Consider the following 19,999-nt stretch of genomic DNA (forward strand, 5'->3'; position numbering starts at 1 on the left):
ATTGATGTCTGGTTAAAAATAACATTCACAATACACAGTATACACGCATATCCTGGAAAACCCACAGTACCGGATGTTTTGACTACGTCATCGCTTTCCGATAAGAGAGAAAAAATGGCGTCCTGAGCGGCTTCAACATGCTGTCTGTCAGAGACGATAACAGACAGTATTCATAATACATAATTGACTCACATAATTGTAGTTTTTGGAACTTGACAGGTGATTTTTATAAAATAAAATAAAAATAAAATAAAAATTCTCAGTTGTTGAAAAGATTAAGGCAATTATCAAAGTTTGGTAAAATGTTTATATATATATATATATATATATATATATATATATATATATATATATATATATATATATATATATATATTTTTTTTTTTTTACATTTAATTACCCCATTGCAGATTTTGACTCTTAGATGGTCCTGCTTTGTGAACAAACATTCCATATTCCTTAATTGATTAAAGCTGCGTGCATGACTATAAAATAATTAGCAAAATGCTCTTAAAATAATTTTAGATGGAGAACAAATGTCACACAACATTTAATCAACTTATTAACATTAAAAATACATTTAAAAAAAATAACTTACTTAAATATACTTAAGGTTAATTCAACCAAAAAAATAACCATTTACTCACCTTCATGTCATTCCACTTTGACATGCTTTCTTCTGTTAATCATAAAAGAAAATAATTTGAGAAATGTCTGTATTCCAGACATTTTTTGTCAATGCAATGGAAGTCAATGATCACCAAACCTGTTCTTGTTTTGAGCAAGTGAATGATGACAGAATTGTCATTGGATGAACTATCCCTTTAATATAAATAGTCTTGTGTAAACTGATATAATTCTAGGTTGTGTCAGTGGTTGTTTGTGGTTTTGTACAGTTGCTGCAATGGATGCTTATGAGAGGTGGAGGTTATTAAATGGAGGTTATTAAAGTCCCCCTGCAGTCAATAACTTTATCCCTTAAAACTCATCTTTGATCATCAAGATTACATATTTAAGCGTTTTTTCTAGTGAAAATAATTAGTTGATGCCTTTAAATAGCTTGAATGTAACTCAACAACCTTGCTTTGTGCATGGAAATGCAAATTAGTCCCGCCTCCACTCACTCACACCACCTGATCCACTCGCAACTGCAGTAAATGCTACACAATGGCAAGAGGAAATATTTGGTTACCGTTATTTTAATTCAGTCATATATGTTTGAACCATAAACTGATTCAGAAGAAGAGGAAGAGCAAATTATACTAGGACTGTTCAAGCATTATGGGGTGTTGATGGACTTGATCTACGTTTTGATCATCGTTCTGAATCCGATCTGGATGTACTTGACAAAAACTTTTTTTCTCAGCTTTTTTTTTATTTTATTTTTTATGAAACTTACCCACATTCAAATGTTGATAAAAAAAAAAATAATGCATTAAGCTAGAATAAAAAAGTTTTTTTTAATGTATTTTTTTTTATGTTCAGATATTCGTGCAACAAAATATTGTGGGTAGCATGAACATTTTGTGAAAATGCAAAAAAATGCTGGTGGTAGCTGGCAACTTAAAAAAAAAAAAAAAAAATCAGGCCAAAACAAAGTTCTTTTCGGGAGTTCAAAACAACTTGCCAAAGCAAAATTTCCGGAAAAGTTTGTTCCAGATTGTAAACGCTTTCAAACTACCATTGGTCTGTGGCAGTTAGAAGGTGGATCTGGCTCTGAGGCTCTGCCTTCTTTGACATGAAAAGGTACTTTTTCATTTAATTTATTCTCTTCAGTCCGCCAAGGTCAGACATACGTGAGCAAAAACATAAACACACCGGGGAGCTGCATTAGTGAAAGTTGTACATCTAAATTAAGCCTTGATTTTTTAATGTATGTTTAATACTGTAAAGCTGTAGTTACTACACTTTTCCTATACTAAAACTTTGCTTTAAATTCATAAGGGAATTGCTTTAAAGCAATCTGTTGAATAAAGTGTTATATAAATAAATGTGATGTACCTTAACTGGAGTGCTGGTGCAAACATATCCATATTGTTAAGATCAGTTGCTTTCTCTGCTGTTTTCTCACTACTGTCATTTTTTGTTGTGTGTTTATTTTGTTATTGAGAGGAAAGCATGCGGCATATATTTACATATTCATCTAAATGTCGCTCTCAGCAGCGTAAACACTGAGCAGCATCGAGATGTTCGCTAAAAGTATATCGCTGCTCAGGTATTTTGAACTTCTTTTTACCCCTTTTCCCTGAGTAAATCAGGGCCTTAACAGGGCCAAGTCAACCACAAACCTCAATTTTTCCGTTAATGTAAGTGTTGGATGCTGAGGTATCAAAGCCATCATTTTCTCTTAATTGTTTGTCAATTAATTTTTACTTTGGATGAATGATTCCTATAACAGTTAGCAGTTTGAATAACCTCTAACCCTACCAGTATGAACAGTAGTGATAGTAATGCTTACCTAAGCAAATGCAGCTAATACGCTCTCTTAATATGCATAGTAGGTGTGCGAACAATTTTATGCCTCAGCAATAAAATCCATACCCCATTTATCACCGATAAATAGATTTAGAGTTTGAGCTATTACAGCAGCAACTTTAGATAAAGTTATTACAAAGCTCATGACAATGACTCCTAATATTTTCATAATGAGACCAGAATAACAGTAAGGACTCATTAATTTTTAAAGAAATGCTGGTAGTTATTTATTTATTTCTATTTCATTACTCTTGGTCTGGCTTGATAGCTTCCATTTCAAGACTCACGGAGCACTGCTGCGATGAAACGGCCAGCCCCCTGTATGTGCTCGGTTTGACACCCCGCAGAGGATGGAAGAGTGGAGAGAGGCCTGCCCCGACAGCTAATGTTATTAGTCTCATTACAGCTCCCCACGAGCTCCGAGGCAGGGGGGCGGCCGCCTGATGTGCTGTTTATTTCCGATAACATCCTCGCAACTACGCTGCTCCAATTACGTTCCTCATAATGAGCGAGATTATGTCTCTCTCAGCAGCCTCGTGTCACTCGGAGCAAGAGGCGGTTTGGTTTTAGATAGGAACAATCAAGAACCAGTGTTGGAAAGCATTAGTGAATTCTGATATGAATGTAAATATTGTTGTGGCTGGTGTTGTTCAGGTACTGTACAAATCGCTCCTTTTTCGAATCAAGTAAGCTAATGCTAATTTAAGGAAATTGTCTTGATAGCACAAGGCACGACATTTTTTCCTCATGCAATAGTGGTGTCGGTAATTAACTTTCTGAGGAAAGGATTTGAAAAGTTTCTTTCTCCATTAAATTTGTCAGTGTTTTATAGCTTCTCCTTTGAACGCAGTTAAAGCCGTAACGCCAAGATAATTCTCCACTTCCGAGCAATTCACCAATCGTCCTCCAGAAAGAGAAGGAAATGTACAAATGAAAATGGCACACACTTGTTCCGACTCCAATTACATTCTCTGATATCAGTCTGGAAGTACATAGCAGTGTGGTTAACCAACACCCCAGGCCATTCAGTCCTGCAACACTTTGAAATCACTTTCCTTATTGCAGTGCTAATCTCTTATGAGAAAGGGGCTCAAGTTTATTTAAAAGTCTAATGCAATACTCACTAGCTGAACCTTTCGAAAATGAAGTTGCCAAAATGCATAATGTGGCTCAAAAAAGGACAGACGCTTCAATTCTTTCCACAATTTTTCACATGCTGTGATCTTCTCATCTTACATTTCAGGAAAAGGTGTCTTGTGCTATATCAAATAATTGTTTTCAGAATTAGTTTGCTATAACTTAGGTTAAAAAAAGGTTTGTCATAACACCACTTGAACACACGTGTTGAAAAATACACTTGATGACAGTTCAAGCTTGAAATTAAAAGTTAAAATCTTTCTTTAATGTATGTCTGTGTATTAATTTTTCACCCAGATATTACTACAAAAATATGATATCACAGAAGAATGCTACTATTTTTCTAAAGCATGTTTCTAATTATTCCCTCAACAATGTAATTTCCATTGCATCTCGATAGTATTATATTGGATAACTTTCACAGTGTTATTTTAGAATCACCGATACTATTATAGTTTATATTAATATTTAGAATTTTTATATTTTCTGTTTTCATACAAATTTTAGCTAAAGTTTTATAAAATTTGTGGTGTTTTGTCTTTATTATCTTTACTAGTTTTTTTTTTTTTAATATATATAGTTTATATTCAGCTAACGTAAATATATATTATTTTATTTCAGTTAAAGTTTACTTTATTTCAATTAACATTTTTTTTATTAACCATATATATATATATATATATATATATATATATATATATATATATATATATATATATATATATATATATATATATATATATATATATATATATGGTTAGTTAAATATAATAACTCTAACTCCTTTGTGTTGGTAAAGCTATCTTAAATATATCTTATATATATATATCTTAAACATTCACAGTTAAATTATATTTTTACACTTTTGCATAATTTGACAAAATTACAGCTTGATTAGAAATTATGCACAATACAAACATTTTCCTTTATTTCTACTTTGTTTTCTTCACAGATCACCTTTATCAAGCTCTTCACTGTCTTTTTTTATTTATATTTAGTTTCTTTGTTTATATTAATCATTTTAAAAACAATTAATATTTTTATGATGGATTTTAATATTTTAAGATTGAAAGTCTATATGGTTAAATGAAATATATCCTTCATATAACAAAAAAAAAAAAAAAAAAAAAAATATGTATATATATATATATATATATATACAAATCAACCTCTCAGACATAAAATTAATGTCTATTATTAAATATATATTATTAAATATAATGTCTATATTAAATGTTAGTGTCTAAAAAAATAAATAATTAAAAAAACACATGTATTTGACTCTCACTGTGCACCAGAACCAGAAAAGGGACAGCATTTGTAGAAGAGAGATTTCCTCGTTGATTTCAACAACTGTCATCAATGTGAATCCCAAGACTGTTCCTGCTGTTATCTGAAGTGAAATATGAATAAAAAAATGTTAGTTCCAAAAAATCATTTGTTCATGTAACATTGCATTCATTAGCACTCTGGACATTCCTGACACTCTGTCTGTCACTCTTGAGTCACGTGGGTGTGATAAGAGCTTGTGACAATGGGGTGAAAATGCTGTCTTTCTTCCATCTGTCACCCTGAAAACCACAGAGCTGTCTCTCTCATGAGGTTTATATTAGCTCCATAACTGAGGTGAACAGGCACGAGGCAGGAAAGACCTAGTAAGAGCTTTAAAAAAATCAAAACCAAAAGCTTTTTTTCTTTTATTTTAAGCCATTCATGTTCTCATTCGAATTAGCTCATGTGTAGTATTTTTAGATCAAATAAGATGCTTAAAATGTTGCTTGCTGGATAATTTCTTAGAAATAAGTCATTATACTATATATAATTTTCACTGAAAGCACATTCAATTTTTCAGTGAATTTGTTTATTTGATGGGCAGATCGTTTAACTGAAGAGTATTTCTAGAGCTATATCACCATAACCACAGAAGAACTGACATTACACCACTAATATAAATACTCGCTAGTGCCGGATCTATATTTAGAGTTTGTTGCTGCATAATTTGGTGATGATTATACCAGAGTTGCGTTGTCTGTATCTCTGTGTGAGGCTGCAGGAGAGTAATCTCCTTCTTGTTACTCTATTTTTTTTTTTTTTTTTTTTTTTTGACAAGCCCACTGGCCACAAGATGACTGAAATGATTAAATCCACAGCTGTGAGGACTCAATAGTCACCCAGGACAGGAGCAGTGGACTGGAGGCCTCAACATGTTTCTGACATTTGTTTTAAATATTGACTTCCTGGCTGTGTTATCATATGCACATTTCATATTTGTAGTTGAGGAGATGGATGAGGAGAGAAGAGAGATGCAGTGTGAATTGGGATTTGTGGAAGAAGCGGTTTAGAGGTAGTATTGCTTGTGTGTGCGTTTGTGAAAGTGTGTAGGAAGGATACTGCTCGTACCCAAGGTTTTCTCTAAAACCCAGCTATCCTGTCTAAGAGAGAACTGTAGATGCCTGTGAATCTTTTGAAATTGTTCTCAACTCTTGCTTCGCACGAATAAGCCAGGCAAAACGTGCATGAAAACACCAAACACAACAGTCTGGCTGTATGTGGTGGAAGTCTTATGGTTACGAGACTCAAATAAACAGGACAGATAAGGCCTATTCACAGAAAGATTCACCATGAACAGCTCTTTAAATTGAAGAGATGCATGGACACATAGCTTATGATGCATAGACCAGAACTAATTTCCCCAGACCTGTATATAAGCACTGTAACAAGGACTGTTCCTACAATTAAAGTTATTCAGGTTACTACAGGCAAACATACCACATACTAAGACCAGGCATCCAAAAAATGTCTACATGTCACTCCACATTTAAAATGACACCCACAATTTCACGAGTTCACACGTTCACGAAATCAGATTTAGTAATTTATGCTTATTTGGTGTGCTGTCCAGGAGAGTGCTGCGATCACGGAATTTGTCCCGAACCCAGAGTTTCAATATACAAATTTCATTGTATATTGCTGGACTATGATATATGTTGAGTGATTTTGAATCAAAACAATATACTGACTTTTTAGTCAGTTAAAAAAAAAACATATTAATGCCTCAAAAATATTATCTTCATTTAGAAGCTTTTCTCAGCAAATATTGATGTACATTTAATTTGATATAGTTATTTGCAAATCACTAAAAAATAACATCCCCAATTATTATCATTATTTTTTTCACCAGGAGAATATGTTAGATACATTGTAAGGTTTTGGTCTCTGTTTGATAAGGTTTAAAGTTATTTTGTGTCCAGGACCAGTATTCCAGAGAGATATGGAGCTGGCAGCTGTTGGACAGATGATTGTAAAAAGTAAACCCTTCAAGCAGAAAGAGCCTCTCAGGATAATGTTCTAGCTGCAACTCTGAAGTGTAAAGTTCACACTCTATCTCACGTTCCTGAACTCCTGAACAACCAGATGGTGAGAGTGGGATGCTGTTGATCTGAAGTGCAACACTAAAAACAGGTGTAAACAGGGTCCAATGAGTCATTCACTCAAACTATCACTCAAAAGTTTATAAGGACCACATTGCCTTTTTAATGTAATAATAATCAATCCATTCTCACTCCCAAGGCTCCAATAACTGAAACATCAACACAAGCCTTTTGTGTCACTATTAAGATCCTAGAGCTTCCCTTATGTCTCTGAGAAATCTTAAGCATCAATACACAGACTCGAAGGGCATGAGGATTTGTGTCATCATTAAATTATATATTGAGGTATATATTTTTTTTCATTAAAGCGTACAATATACTGGGCTATGATTTAAACAGGAATAATTGTATTGATAATTACACTGTTTAGACATTTTTGAGCACCGAAACCTAACTATTGTCAATATAAAACAGCATAAAACAACATGCAGGTATAACAACAGCCACTATTCAAAAATTACAAATATTCCAAGTCTTCCAAGACTAAACGTTTGCTTTGTGGGAGGAACAAACCCAAAAGTGATAACCGTCACTATCTGCTTTGATTGCTAATTGATATTGTCTTAATAGCGACACTAAAGGCACTTGACCATGCTTCATTTTTAGATGCCATGGAAGTGAGAGTGAGTTGTAATAATCTGTCCTGATGCCTCCTGGACAGCATGTCAAATCTTGAAGAAAAAACGTGTTTAAACATCAGAAAAGAACATTTTAACGCAATTTATTTCATTATAGCTACATAGAATTGACTGAAATTTAAGTTTTATTTACTGAAAATCTTCTCCAATAAATGTTGCGTATAGTCCACATACTGATTCAAAAATGACTTGTGACATAACTGATGTCATATTATAAGCACTAGGGGTCCGTTCTTCGTACGTCGCTAACTCACTTAGCTGGATTTGATTGTTGGCGATTTGGCATGATCTTGGATTGTTTGGTTCTTCGACGCTCATCCTGGACTTGCTGTCATAGCAACAGGTGCGCAATCTTAAACCTGCTCGGGAGCAGGCTTATTTCATGTTAACAGGATTAGACTGCGGCTTCATAAACGGAGCTGATACGGGAAGTCAGTGCAGCGCGATAGTGCACTTTCTGAGATATATATTTTTTCTAGTGACTCGTGAGATTGTCGTTTACATTATTAATTTGTTGGAAACGCACATTTATTTTCGACTTGTTGGAGTCGGGCTTTAGTCGGGCAGTTTGGGCTTTAACTACAGCACAAACTGTTTGCATTGCCCTAAGATTATTTGCGAGTGGCTCTTTCCTTTACACTATTGAAGATGCGGAGAAATTTATGGAAAGTGCTGTCTGTTGTGTCATTCGGAGTTTACCTGGGGCTTTTAGGTGTAATAAATTTTTTTTTTTTTTTTAAATTGTGGCATTTCCAAGCCACTTAAGGCCCAAAGTTGTAAAGCAGTTTTTTTAAAGCAGTTTTTTTTTTTTTTTGGCTATCATAAATTTTTATGAATATCATGCAATCATGACCATGCCGATTACAGTAGGCCTATATGTCACTCAGGCTTCACTAACGTGATTGGTACCAGACTATAGACTGCCATCAAGGCCTCAATGAAGGGGATTATGTGAACAGAAAGGAGGTTCACAATGTAAATGTGCAGCCCAGTTACAATTTTGATTCTTAATATTCAAAATTAGTAATATTAGCCTATATCAAATTTTTAAAAAGGCAGTTAACTAAAATCTTCCATATCACAAATGTGAAAGCAAAATGGCAAGGATCTGTGCATGACTTAAACATTTGCAGAGATTCACATTTATGCACATTAAAGTGGTAAGGAAAGTTCCACAATTAAATATCAAGCTCACTGTATTACATAGGCTACACTTGTGCTGATCCTAACAGAACTGCATTTTTTCATAGGTGATTATGACATGTTCCAGCAGACAGGTGTTTTATGACCCCATTCCCTGACCCAAACCAGTTACAATGCAGCTCCAGGACAAGGGCACACAATGAAATGAACTTTGGCTAACTAAAGGGAAGATTTCAGTGTCTGAAAAGTCTGAGGGTTGCACACCTGACAGGGCCTGTGACATTTCTGCATGTGCCATATTACACAACATTGCCAAAAAAAAAAAAACACTTTTCATTAAATGTTTAATAAAAGACAAATATGCTTAGTTCCTTGAGTTTTATTTCAATTGTTCTTTGTAAAGAAAAGCCAGTGGTCAAGTGCCTGCAACAAGAGATATTAGACACATGCCTCATGCAACAAATAAAAAGGAAAAGTTGGCTATTCACTGCCCATCTGTAGGCCTATGTCTCCTCTGTGTGTGCAGACTCTTCTGTAGGCCTTTCTGGAGATGTGGAATCCTGCAACTTATATTGCAGCCATAAAGCATACAAGTATAAATTAAGTAAAAGTTATTTATGCACTTGCAGGTAGGCTAGTTCCTCCATGACAGTTATCTGAGAGGGTTTATTCACTGTCCAGTGCAATGGAAACAAATGGACATTGCAAAGTCTTATACTTTCTGTCCTTTGGAAAGTTAGAAAATGTCCACTTACTGCACATATTTCAGCCACAAAAGAGGAAAACACAATGTCATTACAATGAACTACACTGGGGGAAAATGTGATCAATAACTCATGGCAAAATATTTTTACATTAACATAAGTTTATCAGTTTTCACTTTCACAAGTCAAAGCAATTCATCATTACTCGAGATTTAACAGTTGAAATGACTATACAGCCTTAATTTAATGCAGCAAAAAAAATTTACAGTGTAGGCTACTAAGATCTTTTCTATTTTTTTATCAGCCTTTTTCTTGGTTGCTTTTATAAACAGACAAACATTTATTTAACAGTACCTTTTATAAAAGAGATTATACTATAACTAAAAATTACCATTATGTAGAATATTGTTGTACTTCACTTTTATTAGTTCCCATGTTCTAGTATGGTGACTGACATTACAATGCACAAAGTAATATGCAAAATTAAAATACAAAAATATAGGCTAATAAGTGATAAAAACATCTAACATGGCCACTTCTAACGGATTTAAATTGTCTGCTACTTTTTGCCAGCCCTCTCTCCTGGCATTTGCAGACGAGGTGGCGTTTTGATTAAACATTCAAATTCCGAATAAACTTCGACTATTAGTTTTTGCTCAGCTGAGGAGAAAAACTGAGCGCGCTCTTTGGCCACGCTGAGCAGCCAATAGCAGCGTTGCTGATCAATGTTTCTACGATCGATACATATCCCCTTTTAACCAGCGCATGAACGCGCAATTATCTCAGATAACTCAATCCAGCGATACTAATCATATCCGGAAAGTGTGTTCGAAGAACCGAGTTAGCCAGATCATGATTCGCACGATGATATCATCCTGGATGTGTCATTTGATCTCGGATGTAATAAGCAACGTACGAAGAACGGACCCCAGATGTGATGTTTGGTAAATACACAGAGATGTATGTATATATATACAAAATCTGGATGGAAACTCGTAGGCAAGTTTTGGGGCAAAAAAGTTACATCGCCAACTACTGGCCTGGCAGCATAATACAGCATTTTTAATTGTTTTCGCGGATCCGTGTGAACTGTGGCGGAGCTGAAACACTACAAAAACAAATTAACTCATTAAATCAAGGTTGTCTCCGCCCATTTCCGTTGCTAAGTGGGGGAAAAGGAAATGAGGTTATCACATAAAAGGAGGAGTTTATACTGAAGAAGAGAGAGAGAGAAAGTGTTGGAAAAGACGTGAAGTTTGTTGTTACGAGGGCGATTTATCGAGGTGAGAACCGAAAAGCCTCTATAACAGTCGAACGCCAACTGAAAGTAACCACATGAACTGAACGAGCTGTTGGTAATTCCATGGTGGAATAGTAACTGAAAAAAAAAGGTGTTTTCCCTTACCTGGGAGGCGGTGACGAAATCGTCAGCGGGTAGAACGCTGTGCCTCTGCTGGAGCGGATGCGGGAGAGTAAACCACTCTTCACAAGTCTTCAGCGCGGAGCGTGTAAAAGACCCACAATCGAGCTGTGTTAAGGACCGTCTGGATCCTGTGGCTGTTTCCAGTTACCATCCAACAGAGTTTCACCATTGCTAAAGGCTACGGCGTGGCTGTATTCGCGGCTGGTTTTCCCCAAACACTCACCTCTGCATTTTCCACATCCGGGTTAACCGGTCCCACACAAACTAAGTAGTGAGTAATATTTTTTATTTTTATTTTTTTTGGCCCGGTTTTGTTTTATTTTTTTGGAGTTTTTATTTTATTTGATTTTTTTTTTGCCACAAAACAAAATTGACATTTCTGATATATTTTTGTTGTGTTGAGAAAATCTGATTCTGTACCTGGGACGAACGAATTGTTGAATCCGTGGTCTTTGTAAAGAAGATTTGACTGGGAATTTAAAGTGGTTGTATATTTTTTTCCCTTTTTGTTATTTTTTTTGTGTGAAATGGTATGAAATACAGACATTTCTAAACTGATTTTGAACTGTCCTTGGTGATTTCTTTTTTTTGTTTCCGTGTATGTAACTGGTGGCATCTACGCCAACTGGGTTATTATCCTGAAAATATTGGCAGGGTTACACCTGCCTGGCGCCCGAACTTACTAACTTTCATTTGAACAATCATGGGTTGATTATTTGAATTTATTATCGGGTTACCACCGTTACAGAACGGGGATCGTTTTGACAATTTTGTCGTCTGTAGTCAAGTCACCTTTATTTATATAGTGCTTTTTACAATACAGATTGTTTTAAAGCAGCTTTGCAGCGATAACAGGAAAATAATGCAACAAAGTTTGTTTCTAGAAGAAAATAGCATCATAGTCTAGCTTAAGTGAGTTCAGTGATGGTTCATTTTTGTTGTAAAAAAGTTATTTATTTAGTTCATTTATATACCTAGCCGCTCTGGAGAAAACCGTGATGTCATCGTCCAGCTCAGTTCAGTTCTCACATAATGGTGTCAATGCAGGTTGATAGTGTTGAGTATTAAATGTCCCCAACTAAGCAAGCCAAAATTCAAAGGCGATAAAGGTGAAAAATGCAAAGGAAAAACTTTTCCGTTTTTAGTACATCGCTGTCGTGTAAACAAACCCTTAGTCTGGCAGATCTGTCACCTTTAATGGCAACCAACTAAATATAAAGTGCAAGAATAAAACTATGGTGGAACCCCTGTCTGTTTAATTTGCACACTATTAATCCTCTTTTATACACTCTGACACACTGGGCACCGCTTACAAGAATAAGCATACTGATCTTATTTTGATCAGAGTATTATAATAATCTTCTCACATTCCTGTGCTTTTGACTCATTTCTATTGTGGAATCCATTAGTGCTGTTAGGGGTAATTATTATGACAATATGAAAGGTTGAACTGATACCAGGACCTTTCTGAATGGCACTTCATCAAAGCCTGGCCACACTGTAATGGAGCTCTCTTTCACAGACTTTACACAGACCACATCTCTTTCTTTGACCCGCCATGTAAGAGGATGCTTGTCAGAAGGATGTGGGTCAAGTGAGCTCCACCCAGATGATACCATCAGGCTAAGTGGAGGTTAAGGTCTATTTCCTGTCCAGTCTTTGACTCAGACAGTAGATATTTGATGTTAGAACAATAATAATTGCATTTTCTTTGTGGTTTAAATATGTGAAAATGGCTGAGTAAACTAGAGGCAATGTAATCAGAGAAGAAAATGCACCTCAGAGACATGGCATGTTAGAAATAGCACACTACCATTGCACACAAACCGATTTTGCAGTATAGGTAAGTGGTGTCCTGCAAATCCAATTGAACTGCCACCAAACCATAAGACAGGGCCCCACCCATATGTAATAATGTGAGAAGTGCTAAAATACAAAGTTCCAAAACATTGCTAGAATACAAGCTAGAACATGGAAGAAAGAAATTGTGAAACTATAGTGTTTTTGTTGTTGTTGTTTTATATCAATATTTGTATCATACCTCAAGACCAAAATCACAATTTTGAAAATGACTTGCCATCATATTAACTCATTGACAAAATTCTCCCCATAGTCAATTTCTCCTTCTCTCACCTTTGCATTAAGGGTCAAAAGACAGATGAATGAGTAAGGTAACAAAAACACTGTATTACAAGCAGAAAGAACCATCCCTCATGGTAACATTCAGATGCATGCTCTGCTGCTTAAAGCTGCTTCTCTACTGCATATATAGACAAGCAGATGGGCTGCAGTAACCCTGTCTAACCCTTGGATTGACCTATGTTCACAATGACCTTCAGTAGAGGATTTAGGTAATCCAGCGAGTAGCTGGTTTCACTCATGACAGTGTGTGACCCACATTCACTGCATGTAATCCTTTTGTTCCTAAGTTCCTGATCTAATCCTTTGTGTCCATTTCTAGTGGGCATCATCTCCACTTACACATGTAACAAAGAATTGCAGGTTTAACTACTGTTAGCTAAATATTTTTTCAGCATATTTTATGTCATCAAAATCCCATTGTAGCAAGAACCCAGAGAGATAAGAGATTATCTCCAAAAGCTTAAAGCGTGACATCACAATGCATGTCTACTTGAAGCTAAAAATATTTTCTCAAATGGACTCAAAAGGAACAGGAAGATCTGGAAGGCTTGGCAGCACTACACACAAAACAGTCTCAACAAATTTATGTCCCCCTTGCAATGCAGGAACCACTCAGACAACATTTATATGCATTGAGGACTTCACGCTCCACTTTGATGGCAACCAGGAGTGGTATAGCAGTTTCACATTTTCATCTGCTTTTCTGCTAACAGAGATTCCCTTTGTGGTAATAGCATGGCACTGAACTTCTGAAATCATCCTTGTATTGAGAGGTGACAAAAGTTTAGAGAACGGGACATGCTTCCCACCGTCTGCCCAGCAGACATTTACCCTGCGAGAGCACAGAACGAAGTAGAAAGACAGGAAGCTCAATCACTGCAGAGTCAAGCAAGATGCATTAATGGAGCAAATCGAGACCTCCAACTTCACATCATCATCACAACTTTTTAATCTCAAGAGTAAGAATTCAGTGTCCAAAGCTTAATCTTGGACACGCACAGTTTATTGTCCAACTCTCAAAGAACATCACATGTATAAGCCGACAGCACCGAAACAAGTCTCATCTTGTGGTGCAAGAAAACAACATTACCAGATCTTTCAATTGAACACTTTTTGAGGTGCCAAAAACATTTTAGCAGCAACCTTCATTGCATATCTTCCCTATGTGCCACTAATGGATGGGAAAAACTACACTGTTATGGTGCAAGACTCTTAGGAGGACACCAAAGGGGGTGCTAGGCAGATGTGAAAAGCATCTAGTGTCCCTCTGGCAGGCATACCATTTGGGGTCACATCAGTGTAAATATAGCCCAGGAGGGGTGTGAGGATGAAAGCCGTATGGAGCTTGAGTGTGAAAAGGGGCCGAGGATGGGGTGAACATGGTGAATGCTGCACAAGGCCAAGTAAAGGGCAGCATACAGGGTCAGGGGCCTCTGCTACATTTCTCCCCTGCTCCAGCACTTTATTGTCTGCACATGTCTGCAACATCTTTTCCCTATACATTTCCAAAACCTGCAAATACAACATAGCTCACTGACTAGCTAGTGCAGGTAATAAGACCCTTTCTGAATGTATCTTCCATAGATTAGCTCTGCCACAGGATTTGGTTACCTGCATTTCCTTCATTGTTATTCTTCACATTCACATGTGTGTTTCCTCCAGTGTGAGCATTGGATCATATATTGTTTTTGGCTGTGAGTGGATAAGGGCACACTCTGGATAAGGGCACACGCTGAATAAACGATGTTTATTATAATGAAGCAGGGTGTCTGCTAATGTGCCTCGGGAGATAAGCGAGGGAACAGGAGATGGGGGAAGGGGGCAAGGGGGGCTCAAATCATCTGTCTATCCAAACCCCTCCGGTGTGGATGATAATGTGGGTTTAAGCTGCAGTGCGGGTGAGTAATGGAATTGCACTAGGGCCTGTGAACCCCTGCTGGGTAAGCTTCAGACCTCTCCCTGACAGCTAGCCGTAGCTGGAAATCCAGGATACGGGATGGACAAAATCATCTCAGAGGTGGAGAAAGTGAGGTGTTGCTGGGGTAACGAGCGCAATAGGGAAATCATTAACAAGATAAAGCACCTATTGTATATGATAGAAAGTTGTTTACAATGGGTTCGTTATTCAAACTAATAGTGGATGGAAGTTTGAACAGACCTGAGCTCTGTTTAAACCCTAGTGAGCTGCTCCTCTGTCTACTGTCTACATAAACCTTCTTAGGCAGCAGAAATGGAACCTGACAAACAATGCTGGCCTGGTTGTTCATGGGCGGCTAAAGCAGTCATTCACATTTGATCGTTGTGCTTCTTATATGAAGCGCTTAAAATATACAACTAACAATCACAGTTGATTCCAATAGAACACATCTGTGAAACCTGTCTGGATTTTGTAGTACTCCTAAATGCTTTGATTAGCTAGATCAGGTTTGTTTAATCAGGGTTGGAGCTAAACTCTGCAGGACAGTGTGCCCTCCAGAGTGTGAAACCCATGCAAAAAAAGTATCACATCAGCATGTTGCTAAGCTAACGAGTTGATATTCTAATAGGGGTCCTCAACAGGGGATCTGCAACCGGACTGCAGCAATTGTTGTTTAAAGCCAAAGCTAAAGCTTCAGCTAAATGTTTTAGTGATCTTACGACATAAAAAGGTATGAAGGCTAATGTGAAGGGTAATGTAAAGGGTAAAGGGAGGGAGGGAGGGAGGGGGGGGGGTACTTGAACCAGGGGACTGTCATTGCAAAGTATTCTGGAATTGCCTAATCTGAGAATGGTTGTATGGTCTAAAACTTATATGGCTGTGTATTGTACCTAGGGTTAGAAGTTTGCTCAAATTCTTTACAAATAACTCATCCGTTTTGTGTTGCCGACACAAATTCTACCAAATACAAATAAAAATTCATACGGCTTGTTGAGGAAAGGTATGCTAATATTTTTCTAAGTGATCATAAAAAATCCTATAGACATACTTTGAAAGAGGAAGTCAAGCCATATATTGTGGCAGAATATTAAAATGGTCTTTTGATTTTATGACATTTAGTATTGACAAGAACTACTCATATTTTTCATAACATGCACAAATCTAGTTTTGCTAACTACTGTTTGAAAGCCTATGGTGCCAAAAAAGCTTGCTTAGGTGAGCAGTCACTAGGTACAGAACTTTTATTTAATGCTTTTAGCATTTGTATACAGTCAGGTGACCTGGCTTAAAGACCTCTACTTATAAAATACTTGGGATGTAATCATCAGCTTCACTTTGAAGATGGCCACTGATTACGGCTTTCATTCGATGTTTGACCCAAACCTTTCAAAAGGAAAGATCATTTACAAAACCAATCATTTTACCACTGGCTCGGTATGTCACCCCATCAACTACTGCATATCCTCTGTTAGACCACAAGACCTCATGCACTGCCAAAACACATACATAGATGGATTTAGAATAGAACATCAGAGTAAATTCTCCTTACCGGCCTTGACAAACATCACAACCTTTCCTGAATATGCTGGCCAAAGTTATTTCCCAACAAATACACCCAGAGTTCTCTAAAAAACGCTTTCTCTCTAGTGCACACACACACACTCTCTCTTTCTCTGGCTCAGCCTGACAAGCACTAAATAGACTTTTTATCAAGTTAGCAGAGCAACGGTGAGCTGGGAACATTTCCTTTTGTCGCTGTTCATTTTTCTTTCCGTTCTGGCTCCGTAATGGAAGCCAGGGAGGTTTCTCACTTTCTGGTCTAAATGAGATATCTAGGCCTTAACACAAGCCCTGCTTTCTGACAGGCAAAGCTGGAGTTATGTTAAGATTAAGATAACATATCCCAGAACCTTACCAGCATGCTTCTTATTTAAAGTACTTCCACCGATAAGCCAGAAATACGTGATTCAGAGGTGGGAGATTTGAGTTGCCCTGTCGTTATTGCTGGGGTGAGATCAAATGACAAGCAGAACATTTACAGAGGTGCAAATCATATGGCTGGCAACACAACCAGACTTTTGACTGTTGGCATGGAGGCTGGTCCACTTTGTAGATTATTTTGGCCAAGAACCACAGACTTAGACAGAAATATGTGTGGTTTAGGAGCGCTTCATCTGAAACAGTTGATAACACAGTAATACACCACATTGGAAACAACAAATAATCGCACAGCATTGTCAGTCTGTGGCCAGCAATACATAAAACACAAAAATAGTGAAATGTGTTTTTGACTTTGTAATAAAAATTTCTGTCCATCTAATGTAACATGTATTAAACTGTTAAACTATTATTTTACACATAACACATATAAGTGAAAAGGACAGTTGTGCTAAAGTTCCTCAAACAAAAGTAAGATACTAAACACTATCTTTCAAACATATTAAATCACTTACCTGACAAACTTTGACAAATCAGAAGATCGGTTCCTCTAATGTAGTCTAGTTCTCTTTCAAGTGCATTCTAAATAGCATAAATGATGCCTACACAGGGCACTACAAAGGAAGAACATTAACAGCAGCCATCTTTAAACCTTTTATCTTTAAACCCTTTGTATATCTGTATATGTATTGCTTTTTTAACTAGCCATGACTGTTGTTGTTATACTCTAAATTAGTTTGAGCAAAAGGAGTAAAAAAAAAAAAATGTAATAGTTTTTGTTATTACAATTTCACTACTAATGTCTTAAGTGATAGACAATTAATTACTTCTCAGGGAAAAAGCTGTAATAATTTTAATAACATAAAAATACAAATTGGATTGGTTGTCCACAGTTACAATACCTACCAACCACGTAACCACATCTCTTTTAACTTTAAAAATATGTTCAACCCCTACACACTTGTAAGCCCGTATATCGGCGGTCTCCAATAATACGGGTGAAGGTTTTTGCATGTTACTGTCTTTTCTTTTACGCAACACAACAAGATTAAATGAAATACATTTTCTCATATGTATATTTTACCCGTTCCAGATTAGGAAATTATGTCGCTCAGAGGTCTTCATGTCTTCTGTTTAACGCGGGTCTCTGACGTTCACAAGCTCATCAGTTTTGGCCACAGAACAGAGGTATTTTCTATATACCTGAGATCGGTCACATTGCATACACTTGAATTTAACTTAACGTTTACTTCAGTACAGGTATATGGCCACTATTACAGATATAAGCTAACCAACATTACTTCTCTTATAATAGCTTTGGATTGGCCATGCCGTGGTTTCCCACGTACACTTATCTAAAGTAACATTAAATTACAACAGAGGTAAGACACACCAAAATTTATATTGGTCAAGCAGCATTTGCTGTTCTAAACGGAAATTCACTTCTTGTCATTGCAAACCAAGTACACTTCAATCGGTGCCAAATATATGTTGTCACTAATCTGACGCAAAACTTGCGGGAACATACGAATCCGTTTAATCTACTTACTCTAGAATCTAGAATACTGTCTAACACTTGATGGCTGCTCTGTTAAGTCTTCGTCGTCGGTTAGGAACCTGGGTGTGCTCTTTGATACCAATCTTTCATTTGAAAGTCACGTGTCTAGTATCTGTAAAACCGCATTTTTCCATCTTAAAAATATATCTAAATTACGCCATATGCTCTCATTGACAAATGCGGAACAATTAGTTCATGCGTTCATGACCTCAAGGCTAGATTATTGTAATGCTCTACTGGGTGGTTGCCCTGCACGCTTAATAAACGAGCTGCTGCGTTTTGGACCAGCTGTAGTTTGAGTTCTTACCAGAACCAGGAAGTATGACCATATTAGCCCAGTTCTGTCAAAACTGCACTGGCTCCCTATTAAACATCGCATCAATTTTAAACTATTGCTGATTACTTACAAAGCACTAAATGGTTTAGCTCCACAGTACTTGAGTGAGCTCTTAACGCATTATAGTCCTTCACGTCTATTGCGATCTCAAAATTCCGGCCAGTTGATAATACCTAGAATATTAAAATCTACTGCTGGCGGTAGATCCTTTTCCTATTTAGCACCAAAACTTTGGAACAGTCTTCCTAACACTGTCCGGGAAGCAGACACACTCTGTCAGTTCAAAGCTAGACTAAAGACACATCTCTTTGACCTAGCATTCACATAATGCATCATAGACTTCTATAATTCAATGTTAGGCTGCATAAATTAGGTCAGCTGGAACCGGGAACACTTCCCATAAATCCTGATGTACTCATTACATCATAAGAAGAATGGCATCTACGCTAATTTTAGTGTCTTTGTTTATCCCGAGGTTTTCCCGCAGCCTGCCACATCCAGGCCGTATCCAGATCTGACGAAGGACCTTTGCATGGACCCGATGTCAACGTAGTGCTGAAGTGCCAACTAGTCTCTCCCTATGGAGGATCCCTTTACCACTCTACAGATAAAACGTCGGGAAAACTCAATTCGCGTACCTACCCCGAATTCCAAACCTGCGCACATTTATTCAAACGCACATAACTATAGAACCAATTCTTAATGCGCATGCGAACGCCATCAGCGTTTCTCACAGGTTCACGTTTAAAGTCTGTGTAGAGAGAATGGTGTCGTCTTAGCGGCCCCTAATTTAATAACAAATGATCGTTGCGACGGAAGCGAATCAATCAAAACTAACTTTAGCTGGAAAATAACTTTAAGAACCGCTATAAAGCCAAAACAATCTTACCTTAAATTATACGTTTATCTCTGTAAAGCTGCTCTGAAACAATCTACATTGTTAAAAGCGCTATATAAATGAAGATGACTTGACTTGACTTGACTTGGGAAAACAATTTCCGAATCAGTCAGAATAAAATCTAATGTAACAATTTATTATGTCAGGTAAATGTATCATGCCAATTTCATAATCAGTTCAAAGATAATCAATACAATAACATCAAATGCTCAGAAACAAAGAGTAAAAGATGTAGGTTAAACCCGACATTTTGAAAA

This window comes from Scardinius erythrophthalmus, assembly GCF_964197995.2.
Source record: "Scardinius erythrophthalmus genome assembly, chromosome: 22".
Classification (NCBI taxonomy): domain Eukaryota; kingdom Metazoa; phylum Chordata; class Actinopteri; order Cypriniformes; family Leuciscidae; genus Scardinius; species Scardinius erythrophthalmus.